The 21,763-nt window shown below is 35.4% G+C and overlaps 1 pseudogene across 1 annotated transcript in view; it reads left to right on the plus strand.

The window, feature by feature from the left end:
- Positions 1 to 20,276, plus strand: part of LOC307053807 (eukaryotic translation initiation factor 3 subunit E-like) — a 20,905-nt pseudogene extending 629 nt beyond the window's left edge. The window contains exons 2-3 of the transcript in view: positions 11,402 to 11,537; positions 18,922 to 20,276. The product of the transcript in view is annotated as a eukaryotic translation initiation factor 3 subunit E-like (transcript). The remainder of the gene's footprint in view (positions 1 to 11,401; positions 11,538 to 18,921) is intronic.
- The last annotated feature ends 1,487 nt before the right edge of the window (positions 20,277 to 21,763 follow it).

Below are 21,763 nucleotides of genomic sequence, written 5' to 3' on the forward strand. Positions count from 1 at the left end.
GAAGAAGCCAGAGGGGGAAAAACACCATATCTATAGAGGAATAAAGATAAAAATTACATTCACCTTCTCCTTAGAAAGCATTCAAGTAAGAAGAGAGTGGAACAATGTATTTCAAGTATTGAGAGGAAAAAAAAAAAAAAAACATGAGAATTCTGGATGCTGTAAAATTATCCTTCAAAAGTGAAAGATAAATAGAAACTTTCTTAGACAAGCAATAATTGAGGAAATTTCTTGCCACTTAGACCTGCTTCACAAGACATATTAAAAAAAAAAAAAACCTCTTTTGAGAAAAAGAAAATAATGTAGATACTCATTTATATAAAGAAAGGGAATAAGTGAAAGTAAAATAAATTTTTTTTCTTAGTTTTCATTGTTCTAACAATTTTTTTCAAATTAATAATAGAAAATGTTTTAATTATGCTTATGTGTATATCTTATGTATATTTGTTATGTATGCTTATATATAAGTGAAATGAATGATGATAGTAATACAAGGGATAAGGGGAAGGAATTAGGATTATTTTGTTATTTTAAAGTACTCACACTACCCATGAAGTATTAATTGAAAGTGGACTTGGATGTAGTGTACAACACAGGAAATATACCCACCATTTTATTATAACTTTAAATGGAGTATAATCTATTAAAATATGAGATCATGATGCTGTACAGCAGAAACTCATATTGTAAATCAGCTATATTTCAATTTAAAAATGCAAAATTGAAAACAAAGTAAGAAAGTGGTCTTGGAAGTATCACTGATATGCAAAGAAAGGAGAAAATGGAGTCATATAAAATGCTCAATTAAAACCACAAAAGGTACACAAAAAAACATAGATGATAAAAATAGGCACAAAGACAAAGACAGCAAATAGAAACTGGGTTCAGCTATTTTTCGCCTTCTCTTACTTCACTTGCTAAGAAGGTGAATTTTCAGGATAGAGGAAGAGGCATGTCATTCATATATCTTCATGGTGGCTCTTAGTTTTGTCTTCTTTTCGTTCAGCCTCCCTCTGTTTACTGCACATGCACTAACTGATATCTTTACCATCAGTCTTGTCTACTTTGTAGTTAGGCCTCCTACATGCCTCTGAAACTAAAGTTTGAGATTTTGAACTTAGGGTTGTGACTGTCCTTCCAGGAGCATAGACATCTCCCACCTGGTTAATTCAGCTGACCTGTGGTTTCATTTGGCAGAGACATGCAATTCTCCTCCATGCATCTGTCTGGTCTTGACCCAAGTTAACTCATCCCACTACAGTAGCCCTACTCACAGACCTGGTGACTTCCAACGTGGTCCCTCTTCTATAGAACTATGGCAGGACCAAGAGAGTGTCAACCATGTCTCTTACCATGCTGCTCCACCTTCCTTTTTTTAAATTAATTTATTTCATTTCTTTATTTTTGGCTGTGCTGGGTCTTTGTTGATGCGTGCTGGCTTTCTCTAGTTGCAGCGAGTGGGGGTTACTCTCCATTGCAGTGCAAGGGCTTCTCATTGCAGTGGCTTCTCTTGTTGTGGAGCATGGGCTCTAGATGTGTGGGCTCAGTAGTTGTGGTTTGTGGGCTCTAGAGCACAGGCTCAGTAGTTGTGGTGCACGGGCTTAGCTGCTCCGCGGCATGTGGGATCTTCACAGACCAGGGATTAAACCTGTGTCCCCTGCATTGGCAGGCGGATTCTTAACCACTGCACCATCAGGGAAGTCCCTGCTCCACCTTCTTGATCAGACTGGGGTACCTCACATTAACACAGTTTGCAGAGTGTCCTGGGTCCACCCAAATGATCTCAATGGAAGGTGTGAGTCACAAGTCCCTGAATTTGCTACTCTCCTCAAATTGTCTAATAGACTTTCCTCACCTCCAGATCAACTGCAGAGCGGGAATATTGAGTCACAAGGCAATCTCCTTCTCTCCCCCACCTCCATTTTCTGACCAACCTCCAAGGTCAGGGTAAAGTGTTATTTCACTTATCCCATTGTCACCTTTCTTTCCATATTGACCTCAGGGGAATGTGGCTGCTCTCTCTACTGGAAAACACCTAGTTTAGCCCTTCATATATGAATAGAAACTAAAGAAATCAAACTAATCTTTATTTTTCTCTACAGTGTTGGGATTTAAAATCACTGTCTTACTGTAAAATATTATTGGTACTCCATCATCATCTCTTTTTCTCTTTACATTGCTTCTGAAACAGACTTTAATTTTCTCATTCCCCAGTGACTGATGCCTATAGCCCTGGATCTCAGGTCAATAGGTATGATGGTTATATATGCAGAAAAGTAAAAGCATAAAGTTCATTAATACATTTCAAATAATTACCTTTTTTGTCATTTTAATCTATCGTCTCTTTAGAACTTAGATGTATATTTCAACGGCTCATCTAAAAGCTTCTGTTACCAGGAAGTCTGATAATCGGTACGAAGTCTTTATGCAAAACCTGAATTCCTTATGTCCTCCTGTGACCCTCACACTCTGTTGTAAATCTCATTTAATGGTGTCATTTCTAACTCAGTGCCCTACTCCAGAAACCACAGTCACATTTGACTTTACCATATCCTCCCTCTAACCCTTCCCTCCAATTATGATGTGACTCAAGTATACCGCCTCCAGAGTTGTCATCCCTAAATCCTTAGGAAAATAACTGAGCTCTCTAAATGTATGCTTCCTTTTTTTTTCTTTTTTCAAACAAGAATACTGTTACATTGATCACAGGTTGTTGAAAGAATTAAGTGAGATGATGTATGATGGATGTCGATTTCTTTGTAAAAGGTAGCATTACTCTTGTTTTTCTCCTCATATACTTCCACAAGCTTCTCCTTTCCTACTGGGTCCTTCTGTGTTACGCTGAAGCTTTTAGCAAAATATTCAGGATTCTTAACCATTTTCCACCATCTTTAACACCTTGAACACTGAGTACTCAAGCCACTCTGAATTTTTTCTCCTTCAGCATCAAGCCTTGCTTTTTCATAATTAAGCATGCTCTCCACTGTTTATCTCACTGCTTAAAATGCCTTTCTGCTCCAGCTCGCTCTGCAGCTCTGCCATTAACTCTCCCAGTGACCTTGGGAAAATGTCAGAATCTCTCTCTGCCTCAGATTCCTAAATTCAAGGCTAAAGATAAAAATGAAGCTGTTTCTGTTTTGTATATAATTTCATTTGTTTCATTTTTTTAGATTCTGCATATAAGTGATCATGTGATATCATGTGATATTTGTCTTTCTCTATCTGACTTACTACACTTAGTATGATAATCTCTAGGTCCATCATAGAAAACAAATTTATGGTTACCAAAGGGGAAGCAGGAGGGTAAATGAAGAGCTTCAGACTAACAGATACACACTACAGCATAAAAAATCGATAGACAACAAGGTCTTACTCTATAGTACAGGGAACTGTATTCAATACCTTGTAATAATGTATAGTGGAAAAGGATCTGAAAAAGAATATATATATATATATATATATATATATAGATAGATAGATAGATAGATAGAGAGAGAGAGAGAATCACTTTGCTGTATACCTGAAAATAACACAACATTGTAAATCAACTATACCTCAATAAAGAAACAAACAAAAAATGAAACCAAACTCATGAAGATTAAGCAAAATAATACATATTGATATTACAAATTGGCCTATAGTGAGGAGCAAGTAAATGTTATCCACTAACTAAAGATTGTATTATTAATTACTATTTATTATCATCATTATCGTCAGCAGCAGCAGCAACAACTTCCCAGAATGCTCTTACTTAACTTTCAAGAGCTAGTTAAAATATCATCTCATCTGAAAAGACTGCTCCAGTGAAATATATTCATTTATCCTGTTGCACTGTCCTTTCCATCTTGTATTCATTTCTTCCCAGTTTCTCAGCATCTGGAAGGCAGAGACCATGACAGTCATCTTTATAGTTCTAACGCCTGGTCAGTGACTGCATATAGCAGGTGCTCAGTAAACAGTTGCTGAATGAAGGAAAACAAACAAACAAAAAATAATAAAACTTATTGTGTTGTTAACATGTAACAAATTGTTTTAAGATCTCCTATGTATTAAGTCACTCAGTTCTCCAATAACCCTGTCATTAGCTACTCCTATTATCATCTCCATTGCAGGGGTGGGAAACTGAGAGATGGAAAAATGCATTAATTTGGTTACAGTCAGGACCGGAACCAAGCTTATCTGGCTCCAGATTCTGTGTTTAACCTTAACGCTGCATTGATTTTCCTGGGCAAGAAAGACAACAGAAAGACAGAGGACAGAATTGGAAGCTGTTCAAGGTCCTTCCTGTTTAACATTCTATGATCCAAGGATTTCTCTTAAAGTCTTTGAATCTAATACATGCAGAAATAATATATAAAGATATTATTTCTTCAGAAGTTTTATAAAAGATTCTAACTATTCATATATATTCACTGGGCATATCTAGTCTGAAAAAATAACTATGTTTCCTATCAGTTAACCGTAACATGACTACTCATACTCTCACCTACTTATAATTTTATTCAAGTTCATTTTCTTGAGATAAGTGGTTCTGTTTTAAATGGAATCAATTAGGAGTCACCTTGAATCTGGAATTTTATAATTCTCAAAGTTTAAACTCTCGTCATCTTAAATATTTTACTCCAGGTTTGACCATGCTAGATTCTTACAATTAAAAACACATTAGATTGAGGTAAGTGTGTCTGGGAGCATGATGAGATATTGCAAGGGACAGGCATTTCTCATAGGGTTTTAACCAGCTGTCCTGAGAAGAGGGGACCTAGGGACACTGCATTTGTTCATATAACTATTGTAAAGTAATGACAGTAGGCAGACTGTATGATAGAGTAAGATGGATGAGGCATGGAAGGCATGGAAGGACTAGATGTCAATAAAGAGTAAATTACCACTGAGGGCAACTGGGGCTCAGTCCTGCTGGGGACCCTTAGAATTGTTTCTCTGAAGGAGAGAAAGCTGGGTCCTTCACCATCACATCTGTCCATCACTGTTGAGGGTTGTGCCCTATGGGCACTAGTTATCTCACACTTCCAAGCTACCCTGTGTGCAGGGTGAGTGAGCTTCCTGTAACTTCTGCAAAAACTATCAATCAGAATAGCAAAGCAGCCAGCACATGCGGTGAGATGCTGCTTGAGTGCATGGCAGGGAGCACTCCACAATTGCAGCTGACATTGCAGGTTTGCTCAGGGGACCTTAACACAGAACCCCCAAATGGTATTCTACAGCATCCCTTTTCACTGCTCAGAAATGTCACTGCCTCACATGAAATTCAGCTTTTTAATAACTTTTCAAAGGTGTGTCTGGTCACCAATTCTTGAGAAAAAGGGTTAAAGACAGGTTTCGTATAGCAGGCTCTATTTCCTGCTACAGCTGTGCGTCCCAATTCTATGCCTTATGTTCATCATTTCCCTGCTCTACCACCCATTCTAGAGTCCTCTCACACTTGGACAGCTCCCCAGTTGACATATAAGCTGCCTACCTAAAAGAGAAACACAGACCTTCATCCCTTAGGCATCTGAGTCTTTGGTTACCTTGCCCCTTTTCAGGCAGTTATTTCTGAAAATGCCTTTTTCTGTTATCGTTGAATATAGAGATGCCGACAAAAACCACGGTGATCCACCTCAGTGCCCCAAATACTCCTCCATGCCTCCATGACGTGACAGCAACTATAGAAATTCACGATAATCACAGTCAACAATGCTCTCAGTTTACTAATTCCTTTATTTACATGCTGGTCTACAGGTATGAGGTGCCCAGAATGACTAATCATAAGTTGAAGCTTTAGGATTGGAGGACTCCTTAGTACATCCCTTAGAAGAAACATTTCCCTGCTGGGGTTAAAGATCTTGAATCTTGCAGAATTTAAAGTTGCAGGAATGAGCAGCACAAACTCCCCAATGGGTCATTGAGAAGCATGGTGACAATGGTTAATCCTTTCAACATTTGATTCCCACACCTGTGTATTCTAGTACTGGGTACAGGCATGATATTTTACCCTTACTATCTTATTACCTCTTATTCTCTAGATCACAAATCGAATGTAAGTCTTCCAACAGCTTCTAAATATTTGTTTAAACCCTGATTAAAAACTCAGGGTTTTAGAAAATGACATAGGGTAAGTCCGTGAAATGATTGGATCCATTGCAAGATAAGTTTAGGCGAGAAATCCATTTACTGCCTTGCAATAATATATTAGGGATTAGGGTCACTTTAATTTCAGTATCAAGTAAGGCTCAGTTTTCAATGCCTTATGATAGATCTTGGGTATTCTTCCTCCTCAATATGCAGTTACTTTAAGGCCATAGGTTCTTTCAAGGAGAGATTGGTGAAACATTTATTATGCATGCCTTTGGTGGCATGACAGAGTCTTTCCTCAGGAGAATTTATCTCCCTTTGGGTCACCAGGCCCTGTGTGTGAGGTTAGCTCAGATCTGGAAACTGGGCAAGAAATAGTGATTTTTCATTGCAGAAGCTAATAGAAGCCTTGGTTTATTTTCTCTTGAAGTTTTTTATTCATATCCAGCATCACCCTTGCTGGCTGCTCATTTATTTCACTCTTAGACATATCACAGTGTCTTATAATTGTCAAAGAACCCCATAATTTAAGGACCCCTCGTTTATCATACTAGTATTGCTGTGCTTTATAGTAATTATATTGACTTTGCTCCTGATGGCTATGTGCCACCATCTGGTCTTTGCTATTCGGGAACCGTGTCATCTTCATTGACACGAGGGCCCTATCTCTCATGGCATCATCTCCTCCTGCTAATTCTGTCTTACAGAGGACAGCCACAATGAACTTCTCAAAGACGCTAGTGTTCTTCACACTAATGCATGCCTTCTTGGGTACAACAGCTATCACCATTCCAGACCTCAGGCTCCTGCTTACTCTGTATCTTCACCATAATTTTAGCCTAGAAGACACTGAGGCCAAATATTGTCTCCTTTGCAGTTTTTCTACATTTACTATTAAATCCTGTGCTTGAATTTCAGCAAAGGTTACCCCTAGCTGTAGGAAACAAAAGTTTTGAAAAATTTCCATGAAGGCCCTTTGGCTTCTCCAGCATTCCCTGAATTCATAGGTGGATAACTTCAGACTGTCATTGTTTTTCTGCAAGGTTTCCAATATAAAGAAACAAACAAACACACGCAAAAATTAAAAATTCACCTTATTCCATGGTCTTTAAAATTGCCATTGTCCCCACGTAGTTCAATATTGAAGTTACACCATAAGCCAATGTTTTCTCTCTCTCTGCTGCTGGTCATCCTATTCTAAAACAGGTGAAAGGATGAGTGATCATGGTGCTAAAGCAGAACTTAAGACAAGGGCTTATTAAAATGTAGCTTATTTAGAAGGTGATACCCAGAAACAGAAATGAAGAGATGAGGAAAGTGACACAGGAAAGGAACCTATTTGTTCTCACTGTTAACAACTGGCACTTAATCCCACTGTGGGCTTCATTCTCTCTAAAGAGGTGTGTTGAATGTACTTGTTGAATGAAGAAGCAGAGCCTGGGTCCTTGATTACTAATCCCTAGCTCCACTGATGGATGGATTCATCCAAGGGCATTCACTCTCTGAATTTCTGCGCTGCTTTGCTGATACTTCCTGAGTTGCTATAACAGAAAAGTAGAAAAATGTGGCTATAGTTTCATATGGGATGTGATAAGTTTGATGAGCTCCGTCTATGAAAAATGCAGCTTAGATTACAGTAGGCTAAGGGGTTGGTTGTGTCATAGGGCACAAGAAGCAACATTTCCCTTATATTCATGATCATATTTTTACTTATTATATCCATTTTACAGATGAGAAAATTTAGGTTCAGATTCTGAAATAATTTACCCAAGGTCACACAAAAAAATAAGTGACAGAATATAATTAAAGCTCACAAGAAATGAAGAATCTCCAGTCCTACCCCAGACCTACTGAATCTGAATCTGCATTTTAATAGAACCTCTAGATGTTATACATGAATATTTAGGTTTGCTAAGTACTGGCTTAAATTTTTTTTTCTTAAATGCCTATAGTTATAAATCAAAAGAGAAAGTCATATATAGTATCAAGTAATCCAAAATGTATACTCTTCTTTTAATTAAAACAAAGAGATTCTCCTAAGTATTTTCTTTTATAAACCTTAACTAATTAAAATATTTTGCTGGGAGGGACCCAGTGTAATTTTTTTAAAGAAGTTTCTGTGAGCTAGAGTTGGGTTGGGAATTGATATAAAAGGAGTGTTACTGTCATAAGTAGTGTGCCAGTCAGAGGTGAAGGCAATGACACACGTGGGTATAACTCAAGGACGACTTATTTGAGAGTGTATTCGTTTTCTATTGCTTCTGTAACAAATTACAAAAACTTAGCTTAAAATCACACAAATGTATTATTCTACATTTCTGTTCACTTGGCTATTTACTCTGCTCTGTTTCTCTTCTCTACTCTGGAATAAAGATGTTGTTCAGCTGGGCTTTTGTCAAGAGGCCCTGGAGAATTTTCTTCCAAACTCATTCAAGTTTTTGGAAAAATCCAGTTCTTTGTGATTGTAGGACTGAGGTCCACATTTCCTTGCTGGCTGTCTTCTGGGGGCTGTCATTAACATCTAGTGGCTCTTAGGTCCTTCCCTGTGGGTCCCTGCATCTCAGAGTCAGGAAGGGCACATCAAATTGGCTCCTGCTTGGAATCTCTCTGATTTTCCCTTCTGTCATATATATCTTGCTTTCCCTTCTGCCACATGTTTTCTGCCTCCAGTCAGAAAAGATTCTTTACCTTTAAGTGCTCATGTGATTATATTGAACATGTCTGGATAATTCATATTATACTCCCTATTTTAAGGTCTGTAACCTTAATTTATATCTACAAACCTTCTTTTACTATGTAGCATAACATATCCATAGGTTCCAATGATTAGGGGATGGATATCTTTGGAGAGCCATTCTGCCTACCACAGAGTTTTTGTGATTCAAAATGTAGTAAGAGGTGGTTTGGAGATAGATTTTAGACAGCTATAAATGAGAGGAATACTTCCATTCTTTCAACAAATATTTATTGAGTAAATACTGCTTTCTAGTATTCTGGGCTAGGATTTTAGCTTTTGAGCAATGGGGTGTTTTCAAAGATTATTAAGTAGAAAAGTGATAGAATAAACAGTATTCAGCAAAGCAGCCCAGAAATGCAGAATAAGTGCCCAAACCCCAAGTTCCTGTCATCAGGCTACAGGTTCATACCCGTAGGGAGACTGATGATTTCTTCCTTTTTGTAACTGCAGGTTAGAGGTAGAGAGATAAGTGTCTCCTTTGGGAAGCTGGCCATGGAAAGAAAAAAGAAAGGATGACTTTGAGGAAAGGTACAAATAAATAGCTGACAAAACTTTGTGCTTGGCATAAAAGGAATAAAGTTGATGAAGTATTGCAGGATGATTGGGAGAATTTGAGGAATAGCAAAATGATCATTACAATATCAATAATTCAAGAAGAGCAAAGCAATGATCCCAAATCACTGAAGTGTCATGCATGCTTGAATAGAAACACCAGGTGAGACAGCAGCAAACAACAAAAATAAAAACACCAACTTTCTTTGGTGTTCTTGCTTAATTGTTCTCTCCACTGGTTGCTGGCTAAGTTGGACATTGCCTGGCATAGTGGTGTGTTCCACAATCTTGACTTACCCACCAGTAAATCTCAAAATAACCCAGCTCTTCAAGTTTCAGTACAATTCTTGCCTATTTACAGGAAAAGAGTGTCATCATAGACAATGTGTTTCCAACAAATACATAGGCAGTAATTGGAATAAAGCATGGACCAAAGTATTAATAATGATGCACATTGAGAATACATTGGAACTATTTGAAGAGTACAAGTTGAGGTTAAGTCAATCTTACCACTAGGGGAAGGTTGACATTTTTTTTACACATATTCGGATGTTGTCTCCTCTAATACATGAACCAGAAACATTATAAAGAAATAATGGAATAGACACAGAGTATGACACATGTGGTCGGCATTTGCTTCAACATCTCTGGATGCGAGATTATTAAAAAAAAAAAAAAACCTCAGTAAAATCCTTAAGAACTTATTCATTCATATCCATACCTTGGTGTATATTTTATGGCTTCAGTTCTTCTACTGAAAAATAGTGTTTATTTTTAGGTTAATAGACAAACACAACAATGTTGAAGGTCATACTACAATCTAAAACTGTCTCAAATGTTTTTGGTTTGGCTTTACAGAAAATGCACTGTGCCAAACACTTTTTCTCCTTTATTTTTAAACGCTTGTGTATTTTTAAAGAAAATGTAATCCACATGTTTCTTATTCATTTACACTTAACTCATCAAATTCCTCTTGTGTAAGAGTGACTTGGAGACCAAAAGACTTTGGAAATTATTTGTTTGCCTTTGAAGCTCTTTCTTTTTATTAGGAAAGTAATAGCATGTTCTTTGGTATAGTTCATGTTAGATACTCAGGTACTCAGTTTTTCAAGTATGTAAATAACATAATCTAGAATATTTATATTTGTCCTTATATCTTGCTTTCCCTATTCTATTAATATAATGGTAATTATCACCATTATATCCTTTGTTATACTATTACTATATTATTATTTACTAATAATATTGTTATAAACTTCATAATAACATTAGTGGTGTTACAAGAATATCTATATATTTGCAACATCTTCATTTAAAAAGTGGTTTTATCTTACTCATCTTTCCTTAAAGACTTGTATGGAAAGAGAATTCCAGGCTTTGTAGCATACTCACCTATTTCATTTCCTCATAGAATGTCAGACAGAGAGAATTTGCCAACTGTTTTACATCTTCCAAAAATCTTTCAGTTCATCTGTTTTATTTCTGCTTTTGTGACTAAGTGTGCTATTCATCTCTCATAACTATTTTTAACCTCTCTTCAAATCCTTGTACAATTGTCTGACTTTATAATCTGAATTAAAAGTCATTTCATTGTTGAGCTGAATGATTCTGTCCTACTGGTTCCATTTATGTATTCTTTATACTTATGGATAATACATTGTTCTAGTTTGCTTATCCTCTGAATTATAGCCTGTCACAGGTCTTTAAGTATTCTTAAATAATCTTGTGGATGTATACTCTGAAACTCAAGAGCACCCCAAGCACCTTTAAAAGTAGGGTCTATGTCTTTTTATTTATTTCATGTCTTCTTATCATGCTTAGTTCTGATTGCTACAAATTTTAATCTCAGTAAATATAACTGGTGGGTTGCTAATTTTTAAAGTATTATGTGGCATGTGCTACTTGCTTTCTGCATGAAAATAATATAGTAAAATGCCAGATAAAAGTGGATTCTGACTCGGTCTCTTTTTTAAATTAGATCGCATGCTTGTAATCTATTGTAAGGTTTGGTCCTTTAACTATTTTCTTAAATTTAACCAGGGTCTTGAAAACACAGTGCACGTGAAAAGAAAAAGTAGTGAACAAGACCTTAATCAAAATTGCCAGTTCATTTGCAAAACAGATACTGATGGCCCACAACCAACAGGGCCTTGCTTAGGCTTTGTGCTAGATTCTGGTAATGAAGAGAGGAAAGGGACAATCTCTTCTCTCAGACAACTGACCATTTTGGGAGTCACAAATGTAGACGATTTCAACACTGTGTGCAGAGTGATAGGACAAAGGTCAAAGAGTAAAGGCAGGCATCTCAGTCTAGTTTCAAGAAAATGCTTTTGCAGCGATCTCAAAGTTAAGCAGGGTGTGCAAGCTAAGCATTATAAGAGGCAACATGATAGCCTCAGTTTAAGAGACATTTACATAGCACTTACTTGTGTGGGTTACTGTTCCAAGCTCCTTACTCATTCACTCCTCATCACTATCCCATGGGTAAGCACTGTTACTAACCTAATTTTACAAGTGAGGAAACTGAAGTACCTGCAAGTTAAGTGAATTGCCCAAGGTCAACAGCAGGCACAGCCAGGACTTAAATATAGGTATTGTGTGCCTCCATAGTCTCTACAGGAGACTTTTAATAGAGAATTTACATACTCATGGAGAGCAACACACAGTCAAGGAAGAACAAGTGGGTTGGCATTTCCTGAGGGCAAGTTATAATGGGGACAATGTCAAGAAATGAAGGAAGCTAAAGAAGTGTATGAGAACGATGTTACACTGAAAAACCAGCGTTTTAACTTAAAGGAATCATTGTAATCATTGGGATAACAGGATTTTGTCTCAATATTAGAAAGAAGATTCTCTAGCATCATGGATTATGGGATACAAGATGGCTGGGTTGGAGATAGAAAGACCTGGTAAGGGGTACCTGCAATAGCACAAGTGAGAGAAACAGTGGAAATATGGTTGGAGGGAAGCTGAAGCTCACATGAGTTATTCTAGGAGAGGGCATGTGAAGGCTTAAGCTGCTGATGTTGGAAAAAGAGAGAAAGTTGTGCCTGGAGTGATTCCTCTGAGTTTCTGATTAAGGCAACAGTGTAGACAGTGGTGACTACTGGGATAAAGAAGAAAACAAGAGAATTGAACATTAGAAAATGCTTATGATACCATGTAAAGAGAAAAAGAATGTAGAGCTCAAAATTGTATATTCTGTATTGCCCTTTAAAAAATATGTGTGTAATATGCACAGAAAAGCTCTGGTGAAAACTAGAACAACCATTCATTGTAAATGGTAAAATTTCTCAGAACTTTTCATTTTTCCCCGTATCTTCTAAATTTTCCATAATGAACATGAATTAGTTATTTTTCCATTAAACTAAAATTAAATGTTACTGGAAGGATTTAGACAGTGATCTTATTTAAAATTAACTTCTATGATCTTTCAGGAAAGCAAATAAAGTACTTAGCAAAAGTAGATGATTTATTAACTTTGGATCAGGAACGCCCCTCTTAGGAAGCTAAAGTAATATGTAGGTTCTCACGTGTTTATTTATAAATATATTTATTGTCATGCAGAAAAATTAGCATTAGCAATCAGGTTGTTGAAAACAATTATAGCACAAGTGTGTGAATGCATATTAAACATTCATTAGGACAGTTACTTATAAAAATAATCATTACTTATAAAAATTAATCATCAGGGAAATACTTCTGATATATGAAAACAGCACGGTATGAGTTCTTTGATGCTATTTACGTAGGATATCTCTGAGTGAAATATGATACTGATTTTCTTTGACTTGCATTTTTTAGGATCTGTAAAATATACCTACATATTTACTTATAAAATATAATAAAACATAAAAATAAAGACATTTAGTTCATAGTGTGAGCAGTATCACTGCTGTTTAATCATTTCAAATGGGCTTATGTTGGACTGTAAGTACACAGCCAAAGAGGAGTGGAAAAGTCACCTGGACTATGAGACTGGCTGTGTCAGGGGAAGCAATTGGTCCAAATCATGATTATAGATGAGAATAAGTATGAAGGACCAATGATTACATTAAAAAGTATGTTTCTCAGGAGTATTTGAATATGATAAGAGGGATCATAGCTTTAAACTTAAAGAAGCACTAAATTTTGGAATTTCAGATACTAAGAAGATAAAAGGATATTTGTTGAGATATTATCATATTCTTGAGATTTCTAAAAAATAATGTTCATGGCCTACACATAAATAGTAGATTTATTTGTGTTTTAGACATGTACTGTTTGTGTTATTATGTTTGGATATTTGGATACATTGACCAACATCCAGATATGGTAGTGCTATGACTTGACTTCCATGGAAAATGTGAATCTTAAGGTAGCCATGTTTTTCCTTTGTCCCATGAAAAGTAATAGAATCTTTAGAAAATTAATTCATCTTCATTTAACTTTATCAGTTTTTGAAGAAACCACAAATATTTTAGATTCATTTGACAGAGCTAAAAATACTAGGGTGTTAAAATAATTGAAATAATGGTATCCACATGTAAATATCTTTAACTGCATGTTACTGAAACTTTTATGCTAATCTTTATATTAATTATTTATTGATATTTATTGAATGACTACTATGTGCAAGTGCTTTGAATGCATTATCTCATTTAATTCTCAGAAGAGATAAAACTTAGATCAGAAACTGACTGGGAGCATTTAAATTGATTTTGTTATGTGGCCACCAGGCTAGTAAGCAACAGATTCATTAGAGAAGTAGGTAGTATAATCTACATTTGATAGGTGTTGATATCAAGTCTGTGGCCCAAAGTCACATTAATAGAGCACAGTGTTGGAATCAAGATTCAAACAACATTTAGTTGGAGCCTCTATGGCCACACTTCCAGCATTTCTAGAAAATAGTATACCACTTATCATCCTTTAAAAACACTCTTGAGAATTTGGCATCTTAATGACTGATCTTTTCTTTTATAGGTACCTGTTAAATATTTCTCATAGTGCTTCCATACATTTTTTTGTGATCATATTTTTCATATACAGCTGTTGACTATTTTATAAAGAGATAATTGACATACAACATGATATTAGTTTCAGGCATATAGCATAATGATTTGATATTTGTATATATTGAGAAATAATCACTACAGTAAATCCAAGAAAGATCTGTTAAGATACACAGCTTCGTAATTTTTTTCTTGTGATGAGAACTTTTAAGATCTACTCTCTTAACTTTCAAATATGCAAGACAGTATTATCAACTATAGTCACCATGCTGTGCATTACATCCCTATGACTTATTTATTTCATAAGTGGAAGTTTGTACCTTTTGACTCCTGTCATCCATTTGCAACCACTAATCTGCTGTTCTCTGTATCTACGAGCTTCTTTTTATTTTTTATTTTTGATTCCACATATAAGTGAGACCATACAGTATTTGTCATTTTTTGTCTGACTTATTTCACTTAGTATAATATGCTCAGGGTGCACCTATATTGTCACAAATGGAAAAAATTTATTCTTTTTTTTTTTTTTTTTTTGCTGAATAATAGTCCAGTGTATACAAATATACACCACATCTTCTTTATCCTTTCATTCATTGATGGACAATTAGGTTGTTTCTGTATCTTGGTTATTGTACCTAATGCTGCAATGAACATGGGGGTGCATATATCTTTTTCAGTTAGTGTTTCTGCTTTCTTTGGGTAAATACCCAGAAGTGGAATTGCTGGATCATATGGTAGTTCTATTTTTAATTTTTTGAGGGACTTACATACTCTATAGCGGCTGCACCAATTTACATTCCCACAAACAGTGTACAAGGGTTCCTTTTTCTCCACATCCTCACTAGCATTTTTTATCTTTTGTCTTTTTGATAATACTATTCTAACAGGTGTGAGGTGATATTGTGGTCTCAATTTGCCTTTCCCTGATGATTAATGGCACTGAGCACATTTTCATGTACATGTAGGCTATCTGTATGTCTTCTTTGGACAAATGTCTGTTCAGGCCCTGTGCCCATTTTTAAATTGAATTGTTTTTGCTAATGAGTTGTATGAGTTCTTTATAGATTTTGGATATTAACCCCTCATTAGATATATGATTTGAAAGTATTTTCTCCCATTTACTAGGTTGTCTTTTCATTTTGTTGATGATTTCCTTTGCAGTATAGAAGCTTTTTAGTTTAATGTAGTCCCACTTTTGTTGTTGCTTTTGATTTCAAATCCAAAAAAAAAAAAAAATCACAAAAACTATGCCAAGGAAATTACCTCCTATGTTGTCTTTTCATTTTGTTGATGATTTCCTTTGCAGTATAGAAGCTTTTTAGTTTAATGTAGTCCCACTTTTGTTGTTGCTTTTGATTTCAAATCCAAAAAAAAAAAAAAAATCACAAAAACTATGCCAAGGAAATTACCTCCTATGTTTTCTTCTAGGACTTTTCTGGTTTCAGGTCTCACATTCAAGTCTTTAATCCATTTGAGTTAATTTTTGTGTATGGTGTAACACAGTGGTCCAGTTTCATTCTGTTGCATGTTGCTGTCCAGTTTTTCCAACACTATTTATTGATGAGACTGTCCTTTCCCCATTGTATATTCTTGGCTCCTTTGTCATAAATTAATTGACCATATACATTGAGTTTATTTGGGAGCTACCTTTGTTCTATTGATCTATGTCTCTTTTTTTAGGCCAGTTCCATATTGTTTTGATGACTATAGCTTTGCAATATAGTTTGAAGTCAGGAAGTGTGATGCCTCTAGCTTTGCTCTTCTTTCTCAAGATTGCTTTGTATACTTGGGGTCTTTTGTGGCTCCACACAGGTTTTAGGATCTTTTTTTCTGTGAAAAAATGCCATTGGAATTTTGATAAGGATTTCACTGAGTCTGTATATTGCTTTGTGTAGTATGCACATTTTAACAATATTAATTCTTCCAATACATGAGCATGAAATGCCTTTCCATTTATTTGTGTCTTCTTTAATTTCTTTAATCAGTATCTTATAGTTTTCAGAATACAGGTTTTTCACCTTGGTTAAATTTATCCCTGAGTATTTTATTCTTTTTTATTTATTTATTTTTATTTAAAAAAATTTTTTTTATTTTATTCTTTTTGATGCAATTATAAATGGAATGGTTTTCTTAATTTCTCTTTCTGAGAGTTTGTTGTTAGTGCATAGAAACACAGTAGATTTTTTATATTGATTTCATATCCTACAACTTTACTGAATTCATTTATTAGTTTTAACAGTTTTATGGTAGAGACTTTAGGGTTTTCTACATATAATATTATGTCATCTACAAAGAGGGACAGTTTTACTTCTTCCTTTCCAATTTAGATGCCTTTATTTTTCTTGCCTACTTGCTCTGTCTAGGACTCCCAAAACTATTTTAAGTAGTATTTACCTGTTAAATATTTCTTATAGTGCTTATGTTTATTCCTTTTGTAGTCATACCTTTTATACATAGCTATTGACAATTTAATTTTTATAGTATGTAATTTTCCATATGTTCTATATATCTCTGTACTGTCATGATTTAACTTAATCATTTTGGGTTAAGGAGAAAGAGTTCTCTTCTGGAATTAAAAAAATATTTCTTTTTTTCCCCACAGCCCTTCCTCTTTTCTTTTCTCCATTTCTTTCTACCTCTTCCTTCCTTCTTTCCAATCTTTTAAAAAAATTAACTATTGTATTTAAACCTTGCAGTATTGGGAGAGGGGAGATTTGATATGGGGGTAGGCATGATTTTTCATTCTATGTGATATTTTATCTTACAAAGGACAGAAATATAATGGGAGAATTTTTTTCTTCAATGATTTTAAGAAAATATTGAATATTTATATTGGAACTCATTATTCTTTAGTTTTACTTGTTCTTATGAAGCAAGAATTGTTTTCTCTATTTTGCAGATAAGTCAGCTGAATCTCAGAGAGATTAAATGATACATCCAAAACCATTGAGCAAGGAAGTTTTCTGAATGTGGGCTTGAACCCAGATCTGCCTGGTGTCAATGCTCATAATCTTTTTTATTCAGTTACTCTCTTACTTTATTTTAAACATAGGATTATTAGACTTCAGAGATGAAAGAGCATTTGAGATTGCTCATTCCAACAACTTCAATTCATGTTTTAGGGGACTGTAGCCTAGAGGAGTTAGACCACTTAGTTAAGGTCATGTAACCATAGAGTTATTGGGTTGGGCATAAAGTTCATTTGTTTTTTCTTCTGTAGGATGGCTCTAGTAGCGCTTAGTTGTCTAACTTCATTAGAACGAATTTTGTTAGATTGTATTGTGACAGCTATCATATCAGCGTGCATTAAAAAAAAAACCATCAAAATTGGTGAATTTTTGTGTAGCCATTTTAATATTGAAGATGGAAGAAAAAAGCAACACTTTCAGCATATTATGCTTTATTATTTCAAGAAAGGTAAGAATGCGACTGAAATACAAAAAAAGGATTTATGCAGTGTATGGTGAAGGTGCTGTGAGTGATTGAACATGTCAAAAGTGGTTTGTGAAGTTTTGTGCTGGAGATTTATCAGTGGACGATGCTCCACGGTCAGGTAGACTAGTTGAAGTTTGATAGTGATCAAATCGAGACAATAATTGAGAGCAATCAACCTTATACATGTGGGAGATAGCTGACATACTCAAAATATCCAAATCAAGAGCTGAAAATCATTTACACCAGCTTGATTTTGTTAATCACTTTGATGTTTGGGTTCCACATAAGTTAAGCAAAAAAAAATCTTGACTATATTTCTGCATACGATTCTCTACTTACACGTAAGGAAAACATTCTGTTTTTAAAACAAATTGTGACGGGTGATGAGAAATGGATACTGTAAAATAATGTGGAATAGAAGAGATTGTGGGGCAATGAAGAGAACTACCAACAACCACACCAAAGGCCGTCTTCATCCAAAGAAAGTGATGTTGTGTATATGGTGGAGTTGGAAGGGAGTCCTCTATTATGAGCTCCTTCTGGAAAACCAAACGATTCATTCCAGCAAGTACTGCTCCCAGTTAGACTGACTGAAAGCAGCACTCGACAAAATGCGTCCGGAAGTAGTCAACAGAAAATGCATAATCTTCCATCAGGATAGCACGGGACGACATGCTTCTTTGATGACAAGGCAAAAACGATTACAGTTTGGCTGGGAAGTTCTGATTCATCTACTGTATTCACCAGATATTGCATTTTCAGATTTCCATTGATTTCGGTCTTTACAAAATTCTCTTGATGGAAAAAATTTCAATTCCCTGGATGACTATAAAAGGCACCTGGAACAGTTCTTTGCTCAAAAAACTAAAAAGTTTTGGGAAGTTGGAATTATGAAGTTGCCTGGAAAATAGCAGAAGGTAGTGGAACAAAAGGGTGAATAAGTTGTTCAATAAAATTCTTGGTGAAAGTGAAAAATGTGTCATTTTTAAACTTAAAAACCGAAGAAACTTTTTGGCCAACCCAATACCATAGCGCCAGCATTAATTGTGGTTGCTTTCTTTCCATATTTCAGGAACTAACAAATTGGCCTAAATTCCTTGGTTTACTGGGTTTAACTTAAAAAAAAAATAGACTCCTACACTTTATTTTTCCTTGGCAAGAAGGTGGAGTACGACTTGACTACTCACATTGCACACTTTTTGGATCGGCATCTAGTCTTTTCATTGCTTGAGTTTCTCTCTGTAAAGGAGATATATAATGAAAAAGAATTATTACAAGGGAAATTGGATCTTCTTAGTGATAACAACACGATAGCCTTTGTTATGGATGTATACCAAAACCTTTGTTCTGATGATATTCCTCATTCTTTGAGAGAAAAAAGAACTGTTGCTGCACAACTGAAACAGCTTCAGGCAGAAACAGAACCAATTGTGAAGATATTTGAAGATCCAGAAACTACAAAGCAAATGCAGTCAAACAGGGATGGTCAGATGCGATTTGACTACCTGGCAGAGAAGCATGGTTTTAGGCAGGAATATTTAGAGACACTCTCGGTATGCAAAATTCCTATATAAATGTGGAAATTAATCTTGAGCAGCAGAATATCTTTACTTCTTTAGAGTGTTGGTTCCAGCAACTGACAGAAATGCTTTGAGTTCACTCTGGGGAAAACTGGCTTCTGAAATCTTAATGCAGAATTGGGATGCAGCCATGGAAGACCTTACATGGCTAAAAGAGACCATAGATACAATTCTGTGAGCTCTCCACTTCAGTCTCTTCAGCAGCGAACATGGCTCATCCATTAGTCTCTGTTTGCTTTCTTCAATAACCCCAAGGGCATGATAACATTATCGATCTCTTCCTTTACCATCCGCAGTATCTTAATGCAATTCAGACGATGTGTCCACATATTCTCCACTGTTTGACCACAGCAGTCATAACAAAGAAAGATGTTTGAAAACGCCACAGGTGCTAAAAGATCTGGTCCAAGTTATTCAACAGGAGTCTTACACATGTAAAGACCCAATTACAGAGTTTGTTGAATGCTTATATGTTAACTTTCACTTTGATGGGGCTCAGAAAAAGCTGAGGGAATGTGAGTCAGTGCTAGTGAATGATGTTTTCTTGGTGGCTTGTCTTGAGGACTTCATTAAAAATGTCTGTCTCTTCATATTTGAGACTTTTTGTTGCATCCATCAGTGTATCAGCATTAACATCTTGGCAGATAAACTGAACATGTCTCCAGAAGAAGCTGAAAGGTGGGTTGTAAATTTGATTAGAAATACAAGACTGGATGCCAAGATTGATTCTAAATTATGTCATGTGCTTATGGGTAACAATGCAGTCTCACCCTATCAGCAAGTGATTGAAAAGACCAAAAGCTTTTCATTTAAAAGCCAGGTGTTGGCCATGAATATTGAGAAGAAAATCAGAATAGTAGGTCAGAGGTTCCTAAATGTGTAACTCAGGACTCTGGCTTCTACTGAAGAACTGTACAGAAAAAATGAAAAATCTATAAAAGAAAGGTGAAATAAAACCATTTTACAAAGGTGAAACATTACAGAAACAATTAACATGTTAAATATAAATTTTGGAGACTGAATAAAATTGGCTGTGCTTCATTAAAAAATAAAATAAAAAATAATAAAAATAATAAAATAAAACATAGACTCCTGAAGTAGGGAGATGAATTAGAAAAAGATGTACCATTTGGACAAATGATGATTTTGTGCAATTAAAACTGCACCCCTGCCTCAATGTAAGGTATCTGGGTGCAAGGATTGGAGGTGGACTTTTAACTCCCCCTATCCATTTCAGCTGGATACCCTTGATCTATGTACCAATTCATGACCATTTGTAGTCATTCTTCAAATAGAAACTTCAAAAACCTTTCTTTTGTCTCTTCTTACACGGCATCTCCTTTAACTTTGTCACATGGTGTTGCTTTGCTCCTCTAGTCTCCATTTGGGGTGTATTGTTGGTATGTTACTATAACATATCAACAAGCACTGATTGTTGCTTTAGTTATTGCTCTTAGGAGTGTTTTGGTCTTATGCCAATATCAACAGTGCTTTCATCTTTAGGGCTCTGAGCAGGCACTCTATTATACAGTCATATGAACAGCAGACTCCATTGTAATAAATCTGTTCTCAATATACCCTTTAAGTTTATATTCAATTACCCTTTCACTCATAGGATTTTAACATTAGGCTAAAATTGAACATCTTGTTCTACTAATTATAAACAATAAATTTTTTTACATTCTGTAACTAACTTTAATTCAGAAGTAAAATTAGCAACTCATGTACCTCTAAACTAGTAGTTCTCAAAGTATGCTCCCTGATTCAGAAGTATTAACATCACCTTGTCATTTGTTAGAAATAAAAATCCTTGGGCCCACTCAGGAATCACTACTGAGTGATTCTGATGTGCACTAAAGTTTGAGAGCAACAGATCTAAACAATTATGCTTTACTTTCTTTACTCCTAAAATATTTTATATTACAACCACACGTGATGACCCATTCATTTCCAATTATGCTACTAAATTTGCCTATGTTTCTCTTTCCCAAATAGCATGTGTAACTTAGGGAAACTTGAAAGCATGCTGGAAAAAAAAGTGGTATGATGGAGATCATACCAAATGCCCTTATTGGCTTCACAGTAAACACTGTTTGCCAATTTTATAGAAGAAAATACTGCAACATCTTTTTGTATATTTCTTACATATATTTCTTAAGTTTTACTTCGTTGTTCCTAACATCAGAGAAAAAAATATACCAGTGGCTTTAGAATATAGATTCAGTACTCAGTTATCATATTTGTTCATTGCATTGTGGTTTATTTTAAAACTAGACACTGTAAATGAAGTTTCTTGGGTTAAGTGTGCTGATTAAAGAAAGGGTCATTAATTTATTTTTAGTCACAACTCTCCAAATAGGAAAGTAGTCACAACTCTCCAAATAGGTGTAGTT

The sequence above is a fragment of the Hyperoodon ampullatus genome (assembly GCF_949752795.1).
Source record: "Hyperoodon ampullatus genome assembly, chromosome: 5".
Classification (NCBI taxonomy): domain Eukaryota; kingdom Metazoa; phylum Chordata; class Mammalia; order Artiodactyla; family Ziphiidae; genus Hyperoodon; species Hyperoodon ampullatus.